Here is a 21735-nt window from a genome sequence, read left to right on the forward strand (position 1 = left end):
GTGTTTGATTTTTTTTTTTAATTTAAAACTGGGGCACTGCCTATGAATCTAGCAAGTAGAAATGACCCAGAGGAGCTCATCTCTAAAGATGCATTTAGATTTTTCTTGCATCAAGAATGAGCTGATGACCCAAAAACCTTATTTTAAATGTTAATGAGCATCTATTTAACTGAAAATTGCTATATTCTGAAATCCTGTCTGGGTCTCATACTGAGTAATTGGGATATAAGCTCATCTATTTTTCTTTTGAATTATTCCTTTAAAACATATCAGACTATGTCATTGGAAGAGAAAAAGTGTGGATAACTCAACCCAATTGTCTGCTCAAAACCTACACAGAAGGGTTTTTTTTAATTGTGCTAAAGTATGTATAACATAAAATTTGCTATTTTAACCATTTTCAAGTGCACAATTCAGTGGCATTAAGTACATTCACAATGTTGTACAACCATCATAACTATTTTCAAAACTTTTCTATCAGAACAGAAACTCTATCCAGGATATTCACATTTTGTATAGCCAGTGGTGGACACTGAAGCTGTTTCCACCTTTTGAATATCCTACACAGTAGGTTTTCTAAGTGCGTTTTCTTAAAAAGAAAAAAAAAAAAAAGAGAAAGGCTGAAAGCAGTGCCTCATGCCTATGATCCCTGCACTTTGGGAGGCTGAGGCAGGCAGATCACTTGAGCCCACTAGTTTCAGACCAGCCTGGGCAATATAGTGAGACTCTTGTCTCTACAAAACAAACAAACAAACAAAAAACAAACAAAAAAAAAACATTCATTAACCCAGCATGGTGGTACGTGCCTATGGTTCCAGCTACTCAGGAAGCTGAGGTGGGAAGATCACTTGAGCCCAGGAGGCAGAGGTTGCAGGGAACCAAAATCACGCCACTGTACTGCAGCCTGGGCAATAGAGTGAAAATGTTGAACTTCCCTGGAACACAAAATTTGGCTTAATTGTTGTTAGCATCAGTGCCTACTATTTGGTGTCAAATGGTAAGTAAATACGCTGGAAATGAATCCATAAATTTTGTGGTTCTAGAGGCCTTGGACCAAAGTCATAGCTGAACAGGTAACAAATCTTTCAGAATCTTGCTTCTATTGTTTGCTCATTTATGCTTATTTTTGTTTTCGCACAACACTTTTGTGTTTTTGTTATGCCTTCATGTTCCCTTTTCTTTACCCCTGTTGCAGTGACTCTACTATTGTTGACTATTAACTAGTATACCAACTATCGTGGTTTATAAAAATCAAGTTCTGCTACTGGCACAATTAACCAGGCTCTATATATGATAGGAACACGAGCTTGAGGAGTTGCAATTGGTGGAATTTGCTTGGGGAATTTGCCTGCCCCAAATGAAGCTCCTGTTTTCCCTTAACCTAGCTTCTCAAGATTCTCTCCCTTAGTTGAAGATATTACCAGTTACCTAATCATCCAAGAAAGACCTCAAAGAATTACTCTTGACTCCTTCCTCCTTCTTATTCCCTATTATAAATCCCACATAGTTTGCCTTGTGTAAATATTTTTCAAATTACCCACCCCCCATTCCCTTTCCTGCCTCCACAGCTGTGATGGGATCCCTCAACATTCTTTGCAATACTTCCTGTAGATTTAGACAAGAAGGACCCTGCCCCTGGGTGCGGGGCTATAGAGGGAACGGCATTTCATAAAACACTTGCACACACACAAAAAATAGTTGAAGAACACATGGTTCCTCTGTCATTCAGGACCTGATGCTCAGCATTGGAAGAGTCAACTCATCCCAAACATCCACTCTCATGACCAACAGTATTCAAGCCCCAGGGAAACACATCTCCATTTCTGTTCTCCACATCTCTTCCCTTAACGATTCTCTATACAGGCCAGGTGCAGTGGCTCACACCTGTGATCCCAGCACTTTGGGAGGCCAAGGCGGGCAGATCACGAGGTCAAGAGATGGAGACCATCCTGGCCAACATGGTGAAACCTCATCTCCACTAAAAATACAAAACTTAGCTGGGCGTAGTGGCACGTGCTTGTAGTCCCAGCTACTCAGGAGGCTGAGGCAGGAGAATCGCTTGAACTGGGGAGGTGGAGGTTGCAGTGAGCCGAGATCGCGCCACTGCACTTCAGCCTGGCAACAGAGCGAGACTCCATTTCAAAAAAATAAAAAATAGAAAAGGCAAGAAAAGAAAAGAAAAGCATTCTCCAAACAAAAGGCAACTATCTGAAAGCTATTAAAGTTGTAGGTTGTTACATAAGAGAAAAACACTGCTTCCTTCTCATTGCAGAGGAATTTCAGCAGGCAGGTGTTTCAGGAACTGGAAAGACAAATTAATGAGCTGGCTGTTATAGATTAAATGATGTTCTCCCCAAATGTTTATGTCAAAGCCCTAACCCTCAGTATCTCAGTGTGTGACCTTATTTGGAGAAAGAGTCTTTAAAGATTTAATGAAGTCAACTGGCCAGGCGTGGTGGCTCATGCCTGTAATCCCAGCACTTTGGGAGGCCAAGGCAGGCGGATCATGAAGTCAGGAGATCAAGACCATCCTAACAAGGTGAAACCCCATCTCTACTAAAAATACAAAAAATTAGCCGGGCATGGTGGCGGGCGCCTGTAGTCCCAGCTACTCGGGAGACTGAGGCAGTAGAATGGCATGAACCCAGGAGGCAGAGCTTGCAGTGAGCCGAGATCACGCCACTGCACTCCAGCCTGGGCAACAGAGCAAGACTCCATCTCAAAATATATATATAATTAAGTTAAAATGAGATCACTCAGGTGGGCCCTAGTCTAATAAGACTGACTTTTTATAAGATGTTCGGACACAGACACACACAGAGGGAAGACCATATGAAGACACAAGGAGAAGACAGACACCTCACAGCCAAAAAGAGAGGCTTCAGAAGAAACCAACTCTGACAACACTTTGACCTTGCCACCCAGTCATTTTGTTATGGCAGGCTTAGGAAACTAATAAACTTGCCAAACTCTTCCTCTCAGAGAGCATAACAAAATATTGGTTCCCAATTGTGCCAGTCTCCTATTTCTCTTTGTATTCTAATTTATGGTTCCTAGTAGCACCTCCACATTCTGGCCCTGGTCCTGTACCTGAAAAAGCTCCACCGTGACCCTCCTCTGGCCGTGCCTTTCCTCATAGGCCTAATAGTACAGAGGGCCAAGGTATGCCTACCTGAAGCCCATCTGTCTTCCTACTCTAGATTTCCCTGCACGAGTAGTCCTGGGCCCATTACCAGGAACTGTACGGTCCTCGTCCCTGAATCCTTTCTCCTAACAATTGATTATACCACCACACTGCACACCCCTAAGTCTGAGAGATGGCCCAGAGCAGTTGTTTGTGTGTGATATGGTCAGAGCTTGTACATGCAGACTGGGGTATCCATATGCAAGTATGTAAGATCCCACAAGACATGGGGTGGAGCTGAAGATGGCAAGAGAAGGGGGCATGAAAAGTGAGAGTGAGAGCTGGGGGCTGGAGGACAGATTTACTCACACTTTTTTACTTATTCCTTCTGATATGGTTCTCTGAGAAGACCAAGAGTTCTAAATTTGAACCCGACTTTCCAGATCAACAATGTATATTCACAAGATTAGAGAATAGAAAATGTTTGATGTTATTGTTTGTTAATATGATTAACAGCTTTTAAATATCTAGACGCATGTTGTGTGGGTCTTCACATATTGCTTCAGGCCCCACAAATATTAAGAGCAGGCTTGGTGGTTCTAGGGAAACTCTTGAATTAAAGCAGTATTTTTGACAGTTGTACATGGAGAATGGGGAACATTTTGCAGTACTAAACAATTCATATTACTCTTATATTTGTATCTATATAGGTCTAGACATAACATGTGAAGCTTGATACCAATTTTAGTATCAAGTGATTATTAAAATTAAAATTGTAAATAGCTGTGTTTTATAAACATCATAAAGGCTTTTTAAAAATTCAACAAAAATTTTAGCTAGTTGAAATAATTTTGATTTAAATTCTTATTAGATATTAATTATAATTTGTATTTTACTTTTACTTTTAATTATTTTAAATATTTCAGATGAAAAATATATTTTAGAAGTGTATAAAATTTTATTTTCCTTACTGTTATTTGTATTTTTTGACAAAAATACATTACATTTTGTATGCATTGATTATAATTACACTTTCCGTTTTACTCCTATAGAAAATGAAAAAAAGGCATTATGATAGAAACAGAAAATGTAATAGTGGAGTGCAGAAAATACAAAAAAAAAAGGAAAAAATAAATAGAAAATCTTCAAAGAGGCAATCTGCTTAAATCTTCAAGAACTGGAAACAATAAAAGTGAACAGGTTTTTATTGAGCATGTCAATAAAATGTTTGAATAAGACCTTATAAGTGCTTTATTTAATGAGGTTTTTATTACTGATCAAAGCAATGAAAATGAATGGGAACGTCATTCTCATCAAATCTACAACTTGGGAGGAGGTCCGATGAAATCCCTGGAAGCTCACATTTTTTATAAATGAAGAGTTAATTACCAGCGTGAACAATGAGAACCTCTGTGGTTCTTCCTGACGCTTGGATCCTCCCAGACCTCTGTCTCCAGTCTTCTTCTCCACAACCTGGCCTATGCGATGCACGTGGGCTAACTGATTTACACCTAGGGAAGGATCCTTCAGCAACTTGCCTACACGAGGAGCAATGATGCCCAAGGCAGGTCCAAAGGAGCACTGACCACGTGGGATTGATTACAATGGAGGAACAAAAGGTCCTGTGGCTACACAAATTTGAAAAACAGAAGGTACAACCATTGTATTTCTGGCAGACTTTTCAAAGACTTTAATATATGAATCCCTCATCTGAATCTCCAGGAGGATTATATAATAGGCAGATTTCCCAGCCATTTTCACTGAATAGTTTTTGGAATTGGTGTCCTTGAAAAATTTCACCTAACCACTTATTCCTCAATGTGGTAGCCACTAACCCTGGGTGGCTATCGAGCACTTGAAATGTGACTAGTCTGAATTAAGACACATTCTAAGAATAAAGCACACTGTATTTCAAAGGCAGTACAAAAAAAAAAGACTGTAAGCTGTCTCAATAATTTTTGTATTGAATACGTGTTGAAATGATGTTATTTTTGATATATTGAGTGAAATAAAGTGTATTGCTAAAATGAATTTTACTTGTTTTGTTCTACTTTTGCAATGAGGTTACTAGATAATTTAAAATTCTACCTGTGGTTTGCATTATTTTTCTAGGATGACAGTGAGCTAGAGGACAGCATGTACATAAGACCTTCAGGATTTAGAGTCTGGCTGTCTCTCCAGCTCTCTGTCTCAATACTATCTCGCTTTGGGTTCCCGTCTCTCCAGATTGCTTAAAGAAACCCCTCCCTGTCCCTGCCAACAACCACCACAGCAGACAGCCTGACATCCCTAACTCTTGCTCATTCCAACTTATGGGATGACATCTGGCCAACGCTTATTCAGCCTTCAGGTATTAAGCATCAATCACCCACACAGGAAGCCTATCTGGAAATCCAGGCACACCTATCCCCTGACCTGATTAGGTGGCCTTTCTCCATGCAGCTATCATTTCCTGTGTACACCTCTATCCCAAACTCACTATATGGCTTTATAAGCATTTGCTTATGTATCTCTCTTCTAATACATTGTGAGCATCTTGAGGGCAGAGATAGGTCTTACTTTTTTTTTTTTTTCTTGAATAGAGTCTTGCTCTGTTGCCCAGGCTGGAGAGTAGTGGTGTGATTCTGGTTCACTGCACCCTCCACCTCCCAGGTTCAAGCAATTCTTGGGCCTCAGCCTCCCAAGTAGCTGGGATTACAGGTGTGCACCATCACGACCAGCTAATTTTTGTATTTTCAGTAGAAATGGGGTTTCGCCATGTTGACCAGGCTGGTCTCGAGCTCCTGGCCTCAAGTGATCCACCTGCCTTGGCCTCCCACAGTACAGGGATTAGGGGTGTGAACCACTGTCCACACAGGTTCTTACTTATTTTTATATTTCTAGCACTAATCACAGTGCCTGGTGTATTAGGCCCTCAATAGATATTTAGTAAATGAGTAAATGATTTAACAATGGCATAGACATGGTTCCTGCCTTAAAAGAGCAAAGCTTGAAGAGGAGGCAGATATGTAAATAGATAGTTAAAATGTGTTGCTTTAAATAGTGTTTTTTTTTTTTTTTTAAGGTAGTGTTATTTTGAGTTGTATGAAAACTCTGAGCAGAGAATCTAACAGGGCTGGCTCTGTGGACATACGACCCATGCTGTGGCACAGACCCTGCACTTACAAGAGCCTAGTGCTTAGTTTAATACTCTATGGTCACTATCTTGATATTCTTAATAATTTTTCAACATGCAGTTGCACATTTTCATTTTGCTCTGGGCCTTTCAAATTCTGTAGCCGATCCTGCACTAACCCATGTGGGACCAGGATGGGGTTGGAAAGTTGAGGAAGAGTGTCTGAAAGAACTAAATGAAGCCCGGCTGGGAAACGGGATGAGGAAACCCATCAAAGCAAAAGGAACCATCTGCACAAAGGCTCAGAAGTTCAAGAGCACATGGCTGGCAGCACACCCAGGTTGCAGCACAGCAGACAGAAGGAGCAGCAGTGGAGTTAATGCGCTGCTCCACAGTGGACTTTACACTGAAGACCATGAAGAAGCTTTGTGTGGATTCAGATGGAAGAGTCACATGTTTAGATTAGCATTTTAGCAAACTTACCCTTGGGACAGGGTTAGAGTATTTTGGTGGTGTTGGTAAGGGAAAAGAGGTGTAGAGATTAAAGACCTGAAGCAGGGTTACCAGGAAAGAGGCTACTGAGTAGACTAGGTGAGGTGAAGCCAGCATGAGCTGAGAATGTGTTGTGGAATAGAAGAGAGACCTGGGCTGGGCGCGGTGGCTCATGCGTGTAATCTCAGTACTTTGGGTGAATGGCTTGAACTCAGGAGTTTGAGACCAGCTTGGGCAACATGGTGAGACCCTGTCTCTACAAAATATATATATATATACACATATATAAACACCTGGCTGGGTGCAGTGGCGCACGCCTGTAATCCCACCCACTTGGGAGACTGAGGCGGGAGAATCAGCTAAGCCCAGGAGTCGAGGCTGCAGTGAGCTCTGATTGTACCACTGCACTCTAGAGCTTGAGCAACACAGCAAGAACTTGAGAAAGAAGGAAGGAAGGAAAGAAGGAAGGAAGGAAGGAAGGAAGGAAGGAAGGAAGGAAGGAAGGAAGGAAGGAAGGAGAGAGAGAGAGAGAGAGAAAGAAAGAAAGAAAGAAAAGAAAGAAAGAAAGAAAGAAAGAAAGAAAGAAAGAAAGAAAGAAAGAAAGAAAGAAAGAAAGAAAGGAAGAAAGAAAGAAAGAAGCAAGGAAGGAAGGAAGGAAAGAAAGAAAGAAGGAAAGAAAGAAAGAAAAAGAAAGAAAGAAAGAAGAGAGAGAGAAAGAAAGAAGAAAGAAAGAAAGAAAGAAAGAAAGAAAGAAAGAAAGAAAGAAAGAAAGAAAGAAAGAAAGAAAGAAAGAAAGAAAAAGAAAGGAAAGAAAGAGAGAGAGAGAGAGGGAGGGGGGAGGGAGGGAGGGAGGAAGAAAGGAAGGAAGGAAGGAAGGAAGGAAGGAAGGAAGGAAGGAAGGAAGGAAGGAAGGAAGGAAGGAAGGAAGGGAGAGAGGAAGGAAGGAAAAGAGACTCGAAGGAAGCAGAATCAATGGGATTTGACAGTCCATAGAATGTGGGAGCTAAGGTAGGAAGGCAGGTCAAGGATGGCTCCCCGATTCCAGTGAGTCAATGATTTGTGTTTCTTTTCTATGTTTATAGATTTTTTGTGTGTGCTTTCTCACCAATCAAGCATGAACAAACTCCATACATCTACATGATTACTTTTTATTTCTGAGCTACTATGTCATCCAAACATGATCTTTGTGTTGTATCTAGAAGTTGAATGTTTCTATTAATGGGAATGCTGCCATGTTCTTTTAGAGAACAGGCTGGTTCTTGCTTTTTTGGCACAGTTATTGGAACGGCAATAGCAGCCCTCATCCTCCTGATGGAGGGTGAATGCCCAACAGGTGCCCTCTGCTTCTCAGTTAACATCTCACAACAACATCCTGTCACCAAGATTGCTTTTTCCATACTTGGAGACAAGAAAACAATGACTCAGATCTGGTAAGAGTTAACAGCAGAGTGCAGTGGCTCATGCCTGTAATCCAAGCACTTTGGGACAGGAGGATCGCTTGAAGCCTAGAGTTTGAGAGTAACCTGGGCAATATAGTGAAACCCTCATCTCTATAAGAAAAATAAAAAAATTAGCCAAGTGTGGTGTCACATGCCTGTAGACCCAGCTACTGGGGAGGCTGAGGCAAGAGGATAGCTTGAGTTTAGGAATTTCAGCCTATAGTGAGCTACGCTCGCTCAACTGCACTCCAGCCTAAGTGATAGAGGGAGACCTTGTCTCTAAAAAAAAGAATAAAACAAAGAATAAAAAGAGATAATAAGTAGAAAAGAAGAGATTCAAAGCCCTTTATTTGGCTGTCATGTTCTACACTCTTTCTATCAAATGACACTTGCCTCAAGGAACTAACCAAAGAAACATTGAACATACAGATTATCTTCACCTCAATATTCCTAAGCTTTCTTCCTTTGCCCATCATTTTTATGGTCTTGGAGATGGCTGGAAAAGAATATAAGCTGTAAATAATATGAGTCAAAGGGGAGAGAGTCGCAAGAGTAGAAGAGTTATAATATTCATTAAATGACTACAGAGGCAGGGAAAACCTGAGTGGGATGACATTAACATGGTCATGAAAAAGTCATTGAGAATCGCAGTTATACACTATAGGCAAGTGCGCCTGCTTGATCTCTCTTGTCATATCACCTCCTCCTATTCTCTTTTGTTCATTGCATTTATGCTGTTTTTTGCATCCTCTGAGATTATCCTAATTATCCTGAGTTTATTAATATTTACTAATAATTACTTAGTTCCTGCATTCAATTTTTCAATTCCTTTGGGCAAGGATCATGGTGTTTTGTTCAATGCTGCATCCCCAGAGCCTAGAAAAACATTGGTGCATAGTAATCACTCAATAAATGTTTATTGAATGAATGAATGTCATCAAGAAGCAGCCAGAGGAAAATGACTTTTAAGCAACACGGTATAAACAAAAAACTAGCTGAACTTGTTTTACTTATCAACATTGGTTATGAAAGGTTGTATATAACCAATACCTAAAGGGTAATTTTGCCATTTCTTTTCCTACAACTGATGCCAGGAATCCTAAAAATATAAAAGGAAGTCTCAAAAATCCCTGAAAGATAGGCAAGTAGTCTCAGGGGGAAAAAAGTTACAAAGATTACTGCATTATAAAGCACTAAAAAGGAACCTTATAAAAGCCACGCTGTATTTTCCTGTTACGGCGGTTTTAAATAAATTACTCAGAGAATTCTCAAGTTGTGTAAGCATAGTGCTTTGGCTGAAAATTTAGGAGCCAGTGAGTCAAACTGGAAATAAGACCATTTTCTGTTTTTAATGGACAATGAGCCCTTACTTTCTGAAATTCTCATCTTTTATCTCATTGCAGTTTTTTTTTTTTTTTGATACTTATGTCATTTCTACCAAATAGTAGAATTATATTTATACATTGGAAATGGAAAAGCTGATCTTGTGCCTTTCTTACATAAATAACCTTTTTGAGTAAAAAGATGAACATGAGTGAATAAAGAAGTAGACTCCAAGTTTTAAACAGTCTACTTACAAACAGTGCTTTAAAGCGTCACCATTTTGTAAGTTGGGAACTGTCTGTTTATTTTATTTTATTTTATTTTAAGACAGAGTCTTGCTCTGTCATCCAGGCCAGAGTGCAACAGAGTCATCTCAGCTCACTGCAACATCCACCATGCCTGGCTAATTTTTGTATTTTTAGTAGAGATAGGATTTCACCATGTTGGCTAGACTGGTCTCGAACTCCTAACCTCAAGTGATCCACCCACCTTGGCCTCCCAAAGTGCTGGGATTACAGGCATGAGCCACCGTGCCTGGCTAGTATTTATATTTAGTAAACAATATCTTACAGGCTTTTCATCACAGACCAACTTTCCTTAAACTCATCAGCATTTAAAACTTCTGCTTCTTAGGAATTCCTCCTTGTATGAAACTATGTCTTCTAAACATTCATTTGGCAATTCTTTAAACAAATAATAACATACCTACAACAATTGCCAAATTCTTCTTGTTTCTAAATTCTCCTTTGCAGTTTAATAAAAACAGTCATATTCTCTCCTGCAATGGTTGTTCTGTATCTCTCCTCCCTTTCCTTTTGGGGATCATAAACCTTAAGTAGCCATCTTTCATAGCTTTTATTACACATTTTCCCTACACTTTCACTTGCGTTTTACAGTCAGAAGAGAAGAGGAATGATTAACACAGGCACAAGAGTATGCGAGCCAGCCCCAGTCCTTCCCCACCTCCCACCCACCAGCATCACCCTGTCTTCCCTAGACATGGCCATAAATTTATCTCACCACTTTTTCTCAGTTCCCTCTTCCTGAACCCTCCCAACACCAAAAGTGGCAGCTCTGACAGAAAAATACCAACCCCATTTCCATCTGAGTTTCCTAGGTTTGGTGCAGTCAAAACAACTGCTTTGCCAGTTGACTCATCTCACAGGTCACTCACCAACTCATGGTCGTCATCATTATCTATAGGCCATGGAACATTCTATCCATGTGGTTAGAAAGGTGACTAATATTGTTGGGATTTTTTTTTTCCCCACAAAACAAGCTTTCCGTCCCTTTCATTTTGGTGTGGAATGTGAGGCCCCCGTTGCTGAGCGCTTTCACCACTGTGATTGAGGGAGTTTTCATTTGGTAAGAAATTGAGCTCATGATGAAGAAGTGTTTAGTAATAGCACTGTGTACTTCTGTTTTGTTTTTACTGTACTTGGGAATTATATTGCCTCCAGGTTTATCTATCTTGAATTCTAAGCATAACTGGGAAATGAGTTAAAAATTCCATATAAAGATTTGGCTTTTCTTTGACCAATAATGCAGTGGAATGTGGAAGTGGGAGGTACAGGTAGAAAGAGAGAGAGGAAATGCATTTTCCCTGGTGCAGAGTAACCTTCTGGTTCTGTTAAAGTTACCAAAAAAAAAAAAAAAAAAAAAAATTATTAGATATTCTATGTTTAAAGTAGCCTTAAATTTTTAAAATTACTGTGATATTAAGGCTGGGCACAGTGGCTCATGCCTGTAATCCCAGCACTTTGGGAGGCCCAAGCAGGCGGATCACTGGAGGTCAGGAGTTCGATACCAGCCTGGCCAACATGGTGAAACCCCATCTCTACTAAAAATACAAAAATTAGCTGAGTGTGGTGGCAGGTGCCTATAATCCCAGCTACTTGGGTGGCTGAGGCAGAAGAATCTCTTGAACCTGGGAGGCAGAGGTTGCAGTGAGCCAAGATCGCACCACTGCACTCCAGCCTAGGGGACAGAGCAAGACTCTGTCTCAAAAATAAATAAATAAATAAATAAATAAATAAATCACTGTGATATTGGACAAACATTAGCATAAAAATTTATTTTTTAATGAAGAACAAAACCACATTATCATGTAAGTCTGGCAAATCTGATTTGATTTTTTCTAGATTGAGTTATTGGATCTCTGTTAGACTGTTATTAGATAGAAAAAACATATACATTATACTATTATCTTCTTTTCCCCTGGGCCCTTCTATTTAATTAGGACAAGGTAACTTGAAAACATGTAAAGTGCTACCATCAAAAACATATACCTACTGAATGCCTCCCCTTACCCTAACTGGCCAAGTGTCATATCAGGTACACTGAAGATACAAAGATCCTTGCCTTCTGAGACTTTACATTTTAGTGTCAGAGACAGAAGAAATGTACGAGAAAGTAAACATAGAAGAAAGAGCAGATGCTATGAATCCCCATGACACATCTGTTTTCAAATGAGAAATAGCAATTTGAAGGCTGAATTCCACACATTCTCGGATCCAATTTGTTTGCCGACTCTAGGAAATATAAACTCAGATATCATTGTGATATCCACACAACTATTACCATGAAGAGCAGATTTTTCTGATTCAAGGAGAAGGGAAAAAACAGCTTTCTCTTCTTGAGGACTGAATTATTCTTCCCTCTTAACGCTTCTGTGAATTTTTCCTGCTAAGTATAACAGCCAAAACAAAGGGCCTGAAGCCCAATTTGGTTGCATTGCAAGACAATAATAACATCCATCCTAATAACAGCAGCTGTAATGTATTGAACCCCTATTGTAATAGGTTCCGTGTTAAGTATATTTACATATGTCATCTCATTCAAACATCATAACATTCCTGGAAGAAACATGTCATGATGCCCTTTGAGTAAAACAAAAGACCAGAAGGATTAAGTAAAATGACCAAGTATTATGCATAAACCATGGCTGGGCAGGATTTGCACCCAGGCCCATCCATCTAAAAACCCATTACTTTTCATTACCTCAGAAGAGAAGTGGTTATTCCATTTCCCTGGGATGAGTAATTCCTGTATGGAGGAAATACCAACATTCTTTCAATGCTTATCTACAGAGGATGGTGGAGGAGGAAAGGATAAGGTGGAAAAAGTCAGTGAAGATTAGGAATGATTTCCCAAGGTCGAACCACTTATCCATTTATTTAATCAAACAGAAGTTTATACTGAAGACCAAATAGGTGCTGGATATAGGAGACTGGACTGGAAAATAGAGACATATCATGCCACTCAGGGAGCTACAGTCTCATGGGGAAGACAGACCAAGAAGACAAGCATATCAAATAAGGAAACAAACAGGGCACCCAGATAAGGAATCACGGGAGGTGGTGGTGGCCTGCTTTGAATACCACTGTTGCTGTTTACTTTCCAGCTTTCTCTAAGGAAGTGACATATAAGCTGAGCCTGAAAGATGAAGAGGAGCAGATTGTATGCAGAGCAGATGGAAGAGCAAGCTGATGGAGTAGACTAATCAGAGGGCCTGATCATCAAGTGCTCAAGGTGGAGGTAAAGGACACCCTGCTTTCTCGACATCAACAACTGCTCAGAAGCCTTCAGCAGGCATCCTGGACCTTCTCCTTCTGTAAGGGATGGGCCTCACCTACTATCCTCAGCTGAGATCTGGCACAGACCCTTGGAGCTTCTAAGGACCTCGCTGTAGCCCTGGGGTGGAGACCCATGACACCATTGCCCTCTCCCTGAGATGAAGGTCCTGGTGCCACTTCTCAGGGCTGTGTCCCTCTATCAGGAGGTAATTGTCTCTCCCAAATTACCTTCTTCTTCTTTCTTTTTCTCCACCCCATTAAAAACAAGGGTACAGAATACCTTTCTTTTTTTTCTTTTTTTTTTTTTTTGAGACAGTCTGTCACTCTGTCACCCAGGCTAGAGTGCAGTGGCGCAATCTCTGCTCACTGCAACCTCTGCCTCCCAGGTTCAAGCAATTCTCATGCCTCAGCCTCCTGAGTAGCTGGGATTATAGGCAACTGCCATCACATGCAGCTAGTTTTTGTAGTTTTAGTAGAGATGGGGTTTCACCATGTTGATTGAGGTCTTGAACTCCTGACCTCAAGTGATCTGCCTGCCTTGGTCTCCCAAAATGCTAGGAATACAGGCATTAGTCACCGTGCCCAGCCCCTTTCCTTTTGTTCTGTAAGAGCTCAGCCAACATCTAACATGTATGCATTCAGTCATTCACAGACAAGACTTTGAGCTTAGAACCAAAATGCTTAGATTTACATGTCAGCTATTTGCCACTACAGCTCAGTCTACTTACTGGCTCTGTGGCCTTGGGCAAGTTGCTTAATTGCTGTATGCTTCAGTTTAATCATTTGTAAAACGAGTATCTACTCTTTAGGTTTTCCGGAGAAATCAGATGTGTAAATCTATAGAAGACATTCAAAAAACTGTGCCTGGCAACTTAAAAATGTTTGTTATTGTTACCTTTTTTTTCTTCTTATTATTATTATATGGACAGTGACGTAGCCTAGGCAGTGGTTATATCAAGACAAATCAGTTTCTAGCTAAAGTCCCCAGACGGGCGGAGCGGGGGTGGGGGTTTCAACCCAATGATCCCTAATCAATGTGACGTATGCTATAGTGAAGGTATGCGAAGTCATGGAAACACGGAAGAGGGGGCAGTTTCCTGTGTTAAAAGGATGAGTTAAAGTTTTTCCAGGTGAAGTATGGGGAAAGGGAAAACAGGAGACAGAGAAAGCTTTCCAGGCGGCAAGAATACACGGTGCAAAGGCTGAGGCATGTGAAGAAACAAGACCTGGGGTGACTGAAGGAGCCATGTGGGCTTGGTGGAGAAAAAAAAGGTGGTGTCCAGATTCCTATGCCGGGGAATCTGAGTCCCAAAAGAGAAGGAGAGGCATAAATGTCTGAGCAGGTTAGAAACAGAATGAGGGCCAGGGTGTGGTGGCTCACACCTGTAATCCAAGCACTTTGGGAAGCCGAGGTGGGCAGATCACCTGAAGTCAGGAGTTTGAGACCAGCCTGGCCAACATGGTGAAACCCCATCTCTCTACCAAAACTACAAAAATTAGCTGAGTGTGGTGGTGCACACCTGTAATCCCAGCTACTCAGGAGGCTGAGACAGAAAAATCGCTTGAACCTGGGAGGCGGAGGTTGCGGTTAGCTGAGACTGCACCACTGCACCCCAGTCTGGGTGACAGAGCAAGACTCTGTCTCAAAAAAAAAAGAAGAGAAAAGAATAAGAAGGAAAAGAAAAGAAAAAAGAAAAGATGAAAAAAAGGGAAAGAAATGAAAGAAAATAGAATGTACTTCTGAGTCCTGTCCACAGGAGCCTGGGACAGGAACAACTCACTATAGCTACATCAATTCAGCTACATTGTATCTCATGTGTATGGTGTTATGTGTATATACAATGCTATGTGTATATATAATGCTATGTGTGTGTATATATAATGCTATGGCCTAGCCTTGCCTATGGACGTCCTCACAATTTTAACATTGTTTCTATTTGAAATATATATTTTTTTTGTTTCCAAACAGCCTACCGGCAACTGCACTTTTAGAAAACAGCTTATTCTTAAAATGAGGTTCTCCAGCAGTGTATGCGGTCATGAACCTCTAGATTTTAGTCAAAAAACAGGCCAGATGTGATGGCTCATGCTTGTAATCCCAGCACTTTGGGAGGCCGAGGCAGGAGAATCATTTGAGCCCAGGCATTCGAGACCAGCCTAGGCAACATAGTGCAACCTCATCTCTACAAAAAATTTTACAATTACCTAAGTATAGTGGCACATGCCTGTGGTCCCAGCTACTTAGGAGGCTGGGGTTGCAGGATTGCTTGAGCCCTGGGAGGTCGAGGTTGCAGTGAGCTGTGATCATACCGCTGCACTCCAGCCTGGGTGACAGAGGGAGACCTTGTCATCAAAAACAAACAGAAAACCCCAAAATCATAATCTCTGAAGGACTGAAGGGAAAAAATCAAAGCAACGTTGTCTTATTCTGATGTGATCAGTAGGTTAATCAGAAACCTTTGCCTAAAATCTGTGTTATTTTAGATTCCTTTCCATCTTTCATCCTAAAATTGAGAAATTAGCATGGTACAGTTATTCGTTTTGAGAGCTGTCCATGGAACACGTATTGATTGAGCCTGTGTGCCAGGCATTCTGCTAAGCCCTTTATGCATATTACTTAGTCTTTATTACTCTAAAGTTGGTATTCTTTCTTTTTTTTTTTTTTTTTTTTTTTTTTGAGACAGGGTCTCACTTTATCACCCTGGCTAGAGTGTAGTGGCGCAATCTCAGTTCACTGCAGCTTCCGCCTCCTGGGTCAAGCGACTCTCCTGCCTCAGCCTCCTGAGTAGCTGGGATTATAGGCATGCACCACCACACCTGGTTAATTTTTGTATTTTTAGTAGAGATAGATTTCACCATGTTGTCTAGGCTGTTTGCAAACTCCTGACTTCAAGTGATCCACCTACCTCACCCTCCCAAAGTGCTGGGATTACAGACGCCCTGCCTAAAGTTGGTATTCTAATTTTCAAATGAGGAAATTGGAGCTCAGAGGGTTATCCGATTTTACCAGGAACATACAGTTGACAAGCAGCAGAATCAGAGATGGAACTCAGATCTGTGCACATCCAAAGTCAGTGCACTCAACCCCTTCCCTGTATGCATCTATGGATCAATCAACATTGAAACATTTTTTTCTTGGTCTCCAGCCTTTAAAAACAAGTCTCTTTATACTGAGTGACTGACTTAAAGTAACAGGTGCTTGGAATCGGTGCTATTTGTCCAAACCGCTCCCATCTCTTCCACTCTGGTGTTGTTCAAGTTCTCAAACATGACAATATTTTCTGGATGCTTTTCAAATACATCATTTTACATTCAAAATCTCTCAATACCACTCAGGAGTAAGTAAATATTAGCAGTCATTAGTTATGGAGTGGTAAACTGAGCTAGAAATAAGATGAATGACAAGTTCTACAATGTAACAGCGGTGGGAGGTGTCTCAGCAAAGCAGCAAAGGAGCCAATAAAGGTTTAGAGACTCATGAGTCCACAGAAAGAAATTTCCTACATGCAGTGGCAATCAGGAAGTTGAGACTTCAGAGTGCTTGCTTGGTTTTGGAACTCCATACCACGGAACTGTAAATACATACATAGTCATATGTATGAGTCCTCAAGTTGTATTAACTGATTCACAAACTCTTCCGGGGAGTCCTTGGGTGATAAATCTCAGAATCATAAACAATGTGTTTTCTAAGTCAGAACAACACCCTGCAACCAATTAGTCTCAGCGAAGTCCCAGGAAAGGTATTTCATCCAATCCGACTCAGAACGACACAGTGTTGACAACAGGTCCAATCCAGACCCTGCAGTGAAAATGAATGGGTGGGGATAGACTGAGCACGTGTGCACTTTTCTGGGTCCCTTCTCTGCGGCAGAGGCCACAGACAGTCCTTTCTAGCAAAGCCTGTGTGAAACCCTGGTGGTGAGGGAGTCTTATCTTGACAGCTTCCACTGTATCACACCATTCACAACAATATGTCAGTAAAAGGCAAAAAGAAACAACCCAATTATATTGAACCACAGATATGTACACAGACGTTTCCCCCTACGCCCCCGCTCCAGAAAAGGAAGTTCCCTGGATGTTTTGCTCCATAGCAATTTTCACATGCATTTTAAAGAAATTCAGCATCTTTGTGTCACATTCTCAAGATAGTTTCAAATTAATGTTTGACTACTTGAGAGGCTGAGGTGGGAGGATTGATTGAGACTGGGAGTTCAAGGCCAGTCTGGGCAACATAGTGAGATCCCTATTTCAAAAAAAAAGAGTGAAAAAACACATCTTCAACATTGGAATCAATGGGGTATATGGCTAAATATCAGAAACACCACACTTCCTTAGCTAACTTTACTTAGAGATATTTGTTCTGATTCAAGCTTTGTTCTTTTATTCCCTCTTATTTATGAAAAGCACAGATACCATTTACATATTTGTTTTTAATGTATTTTCAAAATTCAGACTGAAAAGTAAAAACCCCTTGCCTCCAATTTACTTCAGTTTGTTGGGCAAAAATAGGTCTCCTTTTCATCATTGCTTACACAAACCTTTTTATTAATAATTTATCACAATGTTCCACAGCAGAGATAAAGCAGACGCCTACATGATCATTTTGTGTTCATAATGTGGGCTCTGCAGTGTCTTAAATTTCCCTGCACCTGCTGCTACCTGCTCGCTCCCTTCTCGCTAAGCTTTGCATTTGCTGTGATGCTGATAACCTTTAGCGCCACACTTTTCACTGCCTGGATAGGTTGTTGTTAACTAGGAAAAGCAGACACAGGTTGTATCATGTGTTGCCATGATCTTATTTTCACCCTCGCTGAATTAACTGAAGTCAAGAGAATTTGTCCTACAGATGGGTGAGAGTTTTCACGGTGCCCTGGGATCCTCCAATCTGTGGGTCCTTAGTCTTCCTCCCCAGCCTCCCCACTCCCCTCACACACAGTTCTTTCTTTGCTCTGCTTCTGAAGACATTTGAACCTGTTCTAAATCCTTCCCCTTCCTTCCATAAAGAGAGTTTCCTTAGATCATTTTCCTCAGCCTTTCTCCGCTTGCTGAATTTAAACCTTGGCACAAAGGTCACAGGCAGACAGAAGGCATTTTGCTGAATAACTTGTGTTTGAACTTCTAGAACAGTTACTTTGGGTTTTTTTAAGGTGCTCATGTCATGTTTGGCAGTGAAATGTTCAGTGTTGCAAAAAATAAAAAAATCAACTTGCAAAATCTCTCTCCTTCAACTTTACATCTCTTCATTTCTGTACCTATCTTAGTAGAGAAAAATAAAAGATGTATAATGCCTTTCACCCAAGAATGTTGAAATAATTAATAAGAATCAAGTAAATTATTTTGAGATGTAATTGATGACAAAGATCAAAATCTTTGAAACAAAGATTTCACAAGTACTATTATTTACAATGAAAAATGTGAGACCTGCATACCAGCCTTGTACACGACAGCATTTAGTAAATAACAACTGACTGTTGATGATATTCACAGAAAGTCAGTAACTGACTAGCAAAGAAGGGAGTGACATGTACCAATATACCAGAAGAAGGAAGCAAGGCTTAATCCATGTCAGACCTTTTTGCTATTTCTTGCAGACCTCAGGGAATACTTATGTCCTTCCTCTGGTCTGTGCAGTGATTGCTCCACAATTAGAGGACATGCTGAGCATGGGAAGCCAGGCTTCCTCCCAACAAGCCCAGAACCCCCAGCCACACACCACCCTGTCCCAGCTTCTCAGAAGCACATGCTATGAAGTTCTCCATGCTGTTGAACATTCCCAGAATGACAGAAACATAGAACTTGGGGGGGCTCCCTGGTTCTCTGGAGAGGTGTCTCTTCTCTTCACTCACCTTCTTCTAATGAAGTTAGATTAGACGAAGGGGACTGGTGAATTGCTCTACAGTCTATTTGCCATGTTAACAAAATAGGCTACCTAGCCCCTCAGAACTTGTAAGATGAGAATAGTGTTTTCCTGATTTGGCTGATATAAAGGTCTGCATAACACTAACAAGTTGTGTGGATCCCTCCAGATTCATAGTTTTCCCTTCCCTTCCCTTCCCTTCCCTTCCCTTCCCTTTTTCCCTTCCCTTCCTTTCGCTTCTTCTGTTCCCTTCCCCTCCCCTCCCCTCCTTCCTTCCTTCCTTCCTTCCTTCCTTCCTTCCTTCCTTCCTTCCTTCCTTCCTTCCTTCCTTCCTTCTCTCTCTCTCTCTCTTTCTTTCTTTCTTTCTTTCTTTCTTTCTTTCTTTCTTTCTTTCTTTCTTTCTTTCTTTCTTTCTTTCTTTCTTTCTTTCTTTCTTCTTTCTCTTTCTCTCTTTCTCTCTCTCTCTCTCTTCCTTCCTTCCTTCCTTCTTTCTTTTTTAATTGAGACAAGCTTTCACTATGTTGCCCAGGCTGGTCTCACACTCCTGGGCTCAAGTGATCCTCCCACCTTGGCCTCCCAAAGTGCTGAGATTACAGGTGTGAGCCACCGTGTCTGCTCTCCGCCCCCCACCCACCATTCCTTTTTTTTTTTTTTTTTTTTTTTTAAGAAACAGGGTCTCACTCTGTCTCCCAGTCTGGAGCAAGTGCACTGGCACAATCCTAGCTCACTGAGCCTCAAATTCCTGAGTTCAAGCAATTATCCCGCCTCAGCCTCCCGAGTAGCTGAGACTACAGATGTGTACCATCACACTAGTTAATTTTTAAATTACTTTTTGTAGAGGTGGAGTCTCACAATGTTGCCTAGGCTGGTCCCACACTCCCGGCTTCAAGTGATCCTCCCACTTTGGCTTCCCAAAGTACTGGAGTTACAGGTGTGAGCCACCTCACCTGACTGTTTTACGCTTTTTGATAAGTACTATGTCTTGGGAGGTTAACCCATATGAATGGCTTCAACAAGTTCTACTGCCAGACTTTCTGTTGGATATGCCATGGAGGCACCAGAGGATGATCAGAGTTGAGAGAAGAGGGAGACTCAGAAATTTACTCTCCAAGCTCCTTTCTTGCCAGGTTAAATGTATCCCCCAAAAGTTTAAATGTATTCCCCAAAAGTTCATGTGTTAGAAATTTAATTGTTAATGTAACAATATTAAAAAGTGGAACCTTTAAGAGTTGATTGGGTCATGAGAACAGAACCCTTATGAATGGATTAATGCTGTTAATGCAAGAATTAGTTAGTTCTACTGAGACCAGATTGTTACAAAAACAAGCTTGACTCACTCTTGTGATCTCTTTTGCACATGCTTACTTGCCCTTTTGCTTTTCTGGCATGTTATGATGTGGTACTAAAGCCCTTGCCAGAAGCTGCTGCCATGCCCTTGAACTTCCCAGCCTCCAGAACCATGAGCCAAATAAATGTCTTTTCTTTATGAACTCAAGTATTATATTCTCAAGTATTCTGTTATAGCAACAAAAAACAAAGACAGAAAATAGGTAGCAAGAAGTGAAGTTGTTGCTAGAATAAATATCTGAAAATGTGGAAGTGGCTTTGGGATTTGGTAAAGGGTAGATGACAAAAGAATCTGCAGAAACAGGCAGTCGGTCAGCTGCTTCACACACACAGAAGCTTACAAAAGAAGCCTTCTTCTTTTTTTTTTTATTTTGAGACGGAGTTTCACTTTTGTTGCCCAGGCTGGAGTGCAACGGCGTGATGTTGGCTTACCACAACCTCTGCCTGCTGGGTTCAAGTGATTCTCCTGCCTTGGCCTCCCAAGTAGCTGGTTATAGGCATGTGCCACCATGCTTGGCTGATTTTTTATTTTTAGTAGAGACTGGATTTCTCCACATTGATCAGGCTGGTCTTGAACCCCTGACCTCAGGTGATCTGCCCACCTTGGCCTCCCAAAGTGTTGGGATTGCAGGTGTGAGCCACCACGCCCAGCCCACAGGCAGCCTTCTTCTAAACAGCTACCCTCACTCCTACCAGCACTAGAGTCCCACTCCTCCTCACCCTGGGGTACTACACCATCCTTTGAGGTTGCCTTAAACCCTACCTACAGTTTGTAAATAATTTCTTTGTTGAATTCTCATCAAATTACCCAGTGGGAATATGGAATATCTTTTCTACCAGGACTCTGAATGATGCATATGTGAAACACCTGGCTATATACTAGAGGTTCAGGAAATGGCGATGATGTTACTGACTCTGTAATTTAGGTTAGCTTCATAATGTTGTATTTTAAGCAGTCCTGTTTCTTCTTTGGAAAAGGAAATATCCTGCAAAAAATATAGTTCTGCATCTGTATCTACAAAGTAGTTTGGAAGTGGAATTCGTGAATGAATTCAGTCAAATAGCCACTATATTAAGGAGGGTAGATTGATCATATCTCGCCAACTTTCATCAGGCCAGATATGACCTCAAAAACTGAAATCACATTTGGAAAAATCAGAGGCCCTGGGACCATGAATCAGTCTTGCTTCCTAGAGGATGGGTGCAGGCTTACCTTCTGAAAAAAAGAACATTTATTCTAACAATCTGTTAGCAGGCCTGCAGTGCTTCTCAAAGTGCAGGTCCCAGCCTCTACTGAGAACACATTAGAAATGGAAATTCTCTAGCCCCATCCCCAAGCCTGCAGAATCAGAAACTCATGGGTTGCAGCCCAGTAATCTGTGTTTTAACAGACCCTCCAGAGGACTCTGATGCACACTAAAATTTCAGAACCACTTCACCTGTGGGTTTACTAGAAGTAGACA

The 21735-nt window shown here is 41.1% G+C and overlaps 1 long non-coding RNA gene across 2 annotated transcripts in view; it reads left to right on the forward strand.

The window, feature by feature from the left end:
* The window catches only part of LOC126952899 (uncharacterized), a 50299-nt gene extending 45265 nt beyond the window's left edge, over window positions 1-5034 (forward strand). For both annotated transcript variants that reach the window (XR_007725064.1, XR_007725063.1), the window contains one exon: window positions 4177-5034. This is a non-coding gene — a long non-coding RNA (uncharacterized LOC126952899). The remainder of the gene's footprint in view (window positions 1-4176) is intronic.
* Window positions 5035-21735: the final 16701 nt, after the last annotated feature.

Source organism: Macaca thibetana, chromosome 4 (genome assembly GCF_024542745.1).
Source record: "Macaca thibetana thibetana isolate TM-01 chromosome 4, ASM2454274v1, whole genome shotgun sequence".
In the NCBI taxonomy this organism is placed as follows: domain Eukaryota; kingdom Metazoa; phylum Chordata; class Mammalia; order Primates; family Cercopithecidae; genus Macaca; species Macaca thibetana.